Genomic DNA, 6,870 nt, shown 5'->3' with positions numbered 1-6,870 from the left:
GAAACAATGAAACGATTGTCTTAATCCAACCACTAGAGGATGACGATGTTGGCGAGTGGAGCCAGTGGAGTGCTGCATCATGCACAGCCACCTGTGGTGAAGGCCAAGAGGGAAGCATGGAAAGAAGCAGAAGTTGTGTTACGCCGGCTAATAATATCAGCTGTATAGCAGCACTTACAGAAACCCAAATGGGAAACTGCGGCCTCCCTACATGTCCAGGTAAGTGTCTGTCCATCTGAAACCGTACTTACCACCTGGAAGCCACCGTTTTAGCTTGACATTCTTAGTTTTTCGTAAACACTTGTTGTCATGACTGATGTTCATTGATCTGTACATATATTTTTCACCACTATTTGAAGCCGTCTAAGCCCAATAGGATCTGTTACGGTAGATGTTCGAAAGGGGTCATTCTCTGGTTTTTGACATTTCATGTTTGCATCCATGAATACAAATTACACCAGAAAAAGAGTGTCTATTTACCTTTGATTTATGATAACAGTTTACTCTCTGGGTGATAAACAAAGTTCCGATTTTGTGTTCTGATGTATTGCGATTAATGTAGAACCAGAAGAGAGTACCTCCTTGCCTATATAACATAGTATGATGTACCACCCCAACGGTGTAAATGTCCGTGTGAGAGATGAAAGTTTTGAATGTGAACACTGATGCTTACTGCATGTTTCGCTTCTTTCCAATTGAACAAGATATAGAATAATAGATCTCACCTACAGCTGTTGGTCTTCCAGCTAAATTATCCAGCTTTCCTAACTTGCCTTTAATGACATGGGATGTTATTATTACTGCATCGCTGTTGACACCATGCTTGATATCTTCACATTTACCACATCAACCATTTAAATACATTGATCATTGAAATATATTTGCTACATCCTTAGATTTGATTAAAAAACTTCTGTATGTTGTTATTATTGATGCATCTAATAAGTATAATTTTGTTTTCCTGTGTCACGTATAAGCATAATATATCTTCAGAATATTTACTTTACTGTATGTTTTAATCGTACTATATATGAATTTACACAGTTTATCCTATGGTAATTTTGTAAAGTTTCATGGATGGAAGTACACAACCTTTGCTATGCTATATCTTCATTTATTCTATGTATTAATACTAGTATACACACTCTTTGCCAGGAAATAATGTTGATGATATACTGCATGTATGTACACAATCTTTACTTTGCTATAATTTGAATTGTTCAATGCATGAATGTATACAATCTTTGCTTTGCTACATCATAAATTATTCATTACATTAACATACACAATCTTATCACTGGTATATTTTGAATTATGTCATGCATTAATGTTGACAATCTTTGCTATTTCGTATTGTGAATGATTATCTGTATAAACAATATACAAAAACGTTTGTTGGGCGATATATTGCATTGGTGAATGAATGAATGTACATAATCTTTGCTATGCCTTATTTTAAATTGTTCTATACATGTATGATTATCTGTATAACTAATATTTAAAAACGTTTGCTATGCGATATATTGTATTGTTTAATGAATGAATGTACATAATCTCTGCTGTGTTAAATTTGAACTTCTTCTTCACATGAATGAACCCACTCGTAAGCTACACCTACACTTCAAGTCGAAGACAAAACGCAATAGACCTGTCAACATCAACGATTCAACCGTAGAGATGTCCAATCGGAAGTGCCGGTCGATGTGACCAATGTTACCTTAGATGTTCATGGTTCTGTAATGTACGTATTGCATGGATGCTTTGGCCATTCGACTGGAATGAATACTCATGGACCAAGATATATTCTTTCGTTTACTGTAAAATTTCCAAATTAGCTAAATACACATAATACAATGTGAAAGTCCCTCACAAGAAGGAAATCAGTAATTATAAGTTTCAATCTTGTTTGCAACGTGACATTCCGTGTGTTATCCATACATATCTCTGATGTCACCATGGCGTTGTTTCGAAGATGAGTATGCTTTTTTCTGTTGCAGTACACTCCTTATGATATCCACGATCCAGTCCTGAAGCAACATGATGATTGATCAGCGCTAAGAAAGAAAATATAAGCCACCCTAAAGCCTTGTATTGAAGAAGAACTGATGATTCATCCTCGATATCTAAAGTAAGCAGTAAGTGCATATTCACAATTCATAAGGTATACTGCTCTCCGTTGCACATGGGAAGTAAAATTAGGTTACCAAGCATAAACCTATCCAATCTGATAGTCAAGGGTCAAAGTCATTGATATTGGAGCAATATCAGGATGGGGGACACCAGAAATGGGCGTTACACAATTAGGAAATCGGGCCCGGTACTTCGGCGTGACGAGCGAACACTTTAACCAATAGGCTACCCTGCTGCCCCATGCATCTTTGAATTCACAAAACGCGTAATCTTAAAGATACCTTCATGTGAGAGATACAAAGGTGACTGGGTAACAACGATAATGATGTAAATAAATGCTACCAAAAACTTTCCATAAACTTAAGAAATGTCTGCTAAAAGCAGAGCCTATTGTAGGATTTGGACTTGATCTTGACCAGGTGATTGTGAATCACGACTAGGTCATTGTGGTCGCTTATACATCAAATGTGAAAACTCTCCTAAATGTCCACATTGAGACTTTTTGAAAGCTTTCCTATGACCTGGAATATTGTAACTCTGGTCAAACAACTTTTGAGAAAGGGTCGTATGACGCTCGTTGAAATCTTTGTAGAAAGAGCATGCTTGTTCGTACTTCAAAACTTTGCTGTTACTCTGGCTCTGAATGGCCACCGTAGATTTACCAATTTGGATCTATTTCTGGTACGATACATATGAATCCTGATTTGTCAACAACAATTGAAAAATGTGACTTAATCATTCAAGGGTAATTCATGAACATCGGGAATGTCAATGTCAACACTCATTTCCACGATAAGATTTTCTGGATGCTACACATGGCAATCACGTCGTCGTTTGTGGGAGATAAATGACTTAATTGTTGCTTGTTAAACAAAAGAGGTAACCTGCTACAATATCAAGTATTTTATGAATATATGATGAACTGTTACAACAGGTAAATTGAAAATTCAACAATATTTACGCAGTAAATTGGTAAATACGCTGAGAAATTAACAGAAGCAAAGCGTTTTAAGAATAAGCCTATTCGAATGTAAACAATACATTTTCGCCAGCATATTGTAGCACGATTTACAACAGTCGCTATTTCATGTCTTCTCACTTTGATAATATCCAATTACGATCTAAACACAAATTGTCGAAGATCTAGAAATCTGATAAATGTAGATTCATGAATGTCAGCGAAACGATGACCATGGTAAAAAAATCTGCAAAACGTTTCATTATTGTACTCCTTTGAAAGTTGAGTCCCTAGTATGGTTGCCTAACTTTGGTTGCTGGTGATTCACAACCCATTGTGACAATATTTTGTTGTTGAGAGTCACAATGATATGGTTGTTTACTTGTTTTAAATTTATACCTGTCATAATCTGGTGATTTTACTGTCCTTTGTCGACATATGTTATTGTCTATAATTATGTATTATTACTGTAGATTGGATTTAGTCACGATATGGCTGAAATACTGCCGATGTGACTATAAATCGTAACTCACTCACTCACTCACTAAAAGTTGAAAATAACCTGAAATATAGAATGTTACGAAACACTTAACATCATTCAAGGGAAACTACATGAATATGTTGCGTCTTGAGATCACGAAAAACATCTCTCTGATCTTTGGCCATTTTTCAGTCATGATAAAACGTGAACGTTAGATCATTACCAGACACGAGAATAACGCATGTTCTACCCTGCAGGTAGCAACCGTCACTGGCACAATTTGCACAAGAATGTAAGTGTTTGTTTCTTTCCTCACACTGAAAAGCGCTTCTCCTGTCCACTAGTCTCTCGGTGTTGAATAAGTCTTTGTTACCATTGGCAGAAAGAACAAACTGAAAGAGAGGTAACAGAATTGGAATTAATTCTTTCTGTCCCAGTCAAATGTTTTCCAGAGAACCAGGACTCCATGAAAAAATCCATGCGACGAGAAATATATGGCAGGGTGAATGTCTCAATGATTAACCATAATTCGTAATTCAATCAAGGAAGGACTTTCTTCATATTTACAGAAGATATTTGTCCCACACAACAACCTTGTTGATAAACTTCATTCCGTGATGGCATTTGTTGGAGCATTTGTCACTAAGTACGGTGCCTAAGACATTATGACATCTCAGTCGTCAATGGTTCAAGACAATTTGTCAAAAATGAAAGCAAATGTCATATAGTTAAGTCCCTTTAATCCGAAATGTTCTGTTCAACTCATGAGGTCAGATCAACGAGTATGTCGGGTAAACGAAATTAGGTAGTATTAACGTTCGTGATCGGCAATCGGACAACTACACGATAACGATTCAAAGGCGTAATAATAAGGAAAAAGGGAATATTCATATCGTTATGTTACATTGTTAGCAGAATATGTTTTCTAATCATGCAACCTCTAAAGTTTAACACAATACTACTGCTACGGACTGTATGACTGATTCACTTTACTGTATGTGTGAAAAAAAATTGGACATAGATAACGGTTTCGGGTGGGAAGTGATTGGGCCTGAGGAGCAAACAGAAAGCCTTCTGTTTCACGTTTTAGACCCGCCGACTTCATCCAATATTATATGGCACCTCGCTTGGTTGACGCTCATTTCAGTACCGTCCAGCAGCACAGAACTATCAACAAAATTAACATTAACATTGAAATTATGTCCAACATTCTTGGCTTGTTTAAGGAATCTGTGAAATGCCCTGTTTTCATCATGAGTCTTGACATGCTTCACAAGAGGATCATCAGACCAATAAGTATATGCAAAAGTGCACAAAACAATCCTATCATGAAGAACCTCCACCATTAATCAAACTACTCCCTCCCATTATAATTGGCAAATATCAGCGATTGAGGGAAGAGCGCGGGTGGTGCGATGATGATTCTTCATGTGAGGGGTCGCTTTATGGCTGAAATAATGTCGATGCATTAAAGTTTAAATTGTAACTCAATCATTTGTCTTAGGGTGTCAATATCCTGAATTTCTTGTTTCGTCCAATCAACAGCACCAAAAGAATACGAATAGACGGTTAATATTATGATGATGATGATTATTATCTGATAGTTCAATAATAACCAAGTAGCCAATTCCATTCCATTGATTTACCCACTAAAAGTAAAAATAAAAGAGGCAAGTGAAACCGCCTAATCTATTTTGTATTTAGATCTGTACATGAAGAATGAGAGTCACAAAGAACTATCCACAAAGCACAAATTCTAAATCAGTGACCAAATTTATGTCTGACGCATTTTCCTCTTTTTACTCCCCCATCATATAGCTGGAATATTGCTGAGTGCGGCGTTAAACAACAAACAAACCAACCAACCAACCTCTTTTTACTTGTACCATATGTTGCGCGTTTTGTAGGTCATCACCTGTCTTGCCTTTACACGTGTTTTTGAAGAGTGCCACTGTTGGGCCCACGTTGTTGCGAAAACCTGCTATCACCATTTTTTAATAGTGATTCATAAACACATGCTTATGATCGAGTCGGAATCGTACAATGGACACTGATTTTATCAAAGAGTAAGTATACATAAACCAATACACACTGGTTTAACCAGGATTCGAACCCACAATCATGGCTTTGTGGCGTGCCCAAGGGACGCAATTATGCACAGCGAACTGCGGGGCCTCAGACGACTGGTCCATGCGTGCCCCCGATTATATTTGAGAGTGAGGTGACAGGGTGATTCTTAAAATGTGAACATGAAATCTCCAAACTTAACATACATTGATTGGACATCTTGGATCTTTATTTGAAGCTAGGCCCCGTTAAGGAAAACTGTCGTTGTGCTGAGACTGAACTGTATGTGATCATGAACTATATGTAACACCGAAGGCTGCTACATGGAGCAGAGGCCAGGTGGCTGCCTTTAGTGTCAGTGTCCTGGAGTTACTCATGGAGAAGAGTGTCCACTGTGTCGGTTGCAGTGGTTAGTTTGAGCTTCCTCTTATTTCAGGGGAGACTACCCATCAGTACCCGTAAACACATCAGATCGGGATAATAATGTCAGTGCAATTTCGTCAATCGATCAAGTTCATAGGCAGGAATTATGATTGGATTATTTGAAAGTTTGTATACATACACCAATACACAGGGGGCTTTACCTCGCTGATTTACCCATTATACAAGGCATTCATTTGAGATTGACATATGAATGTTCATTGCTCGTTTATGGTTTCTCTTGTGTCAAGGGGGATTATGTTCTGTGAAGTATATTCTGTTTTGGGAGAAATTATATAAAAATGAATTTCTTCGTTCAAAATAGGGCATTTCATTTCTGCATCCCTCTCATTGTTATTTCAGCTCAACGTCAAGGACATCAACGCACATCTTCTGCACCATTCTGCTACTACCTAGTGTTTACTTCCTAGCGTAAAATTATTGTCCCCCTGAGAGGATATGTAAGCCCACATAAATCAAAGTAATTTTATATCTGCCAGTGTTTTAATCGTAGCATATCTGTTGGTTTTAAATCTCCGGCTAAACCCTGTCAACGGTCGCCAGTGACTAAAGGGATGGTGTAAATCCTGCTGGGGTCCATGCAGGTAGCAAAGGTACTGTAAGTCCCCATGGTCCTCAGTATGGTGTCCTGACTTTAGCTGCTGGTGATATATAGCCCAATTTTATCTATTGTACTATTATGAATTGTCCTATTTTATGGTTCGGTACTAGTTTTAAACATATATCTGTGATAATCTAGTTGTTTTACTGTCCTTCGTCGACAGAATTTTATTCAGTTTACATATATGTTATG

General features: G+C 37.4%; 1 long non-coding RNA gene across 2 annotated transcripts; it reads left to right on the top strand.

The window, feature by feature from the left end:
- Positions 1 to 212: 212 nt before the first annotated feature.
- LOC139462266 (uncharacterized) lies at positions 213 to 6,484 on the top strand. 2 transcript variants are annotated; one of them, XR_011653020.1, is made up of 3 exons: positions 213 to 1,741; positions 1,998 to 2,128; positions 6,420 to 6,484. It is a non-coding gene; the product is annotated as an uncharacterized lncRNA (long non-coding RNA). The 2 variants fall into 2 exon arrangements; XR_011653021.1 differs by having other exon boundaries at positions 1,998 to 2,135.
- Positions 6,485 to 6,870: the final 386 nt, after the last annotated feature.

Source organism: Haliotis cracherodii, unplaced genomic scaffold (assembly GCF_022045235.1).
Source record: "Haliotis cracherodii isolate W230 unplaced genomic scaffold, xgHalCrac1.p SCAF_15, whole genome shotgun sequence".
In the NCBI taxonomy this organism is placed as follows: domain Eukaryota; kingdom Metazoa; phylum Mollusca; class Gastropoda; order Lepetellida; family Haliotidae; genus Haliotis; species Haliotis cracherodii.
The sequence above is the reverse complement of the archived record's forward strand: the minus strand, read 5'-3'. Positions and strand labels throughout refer to the sequence as shown.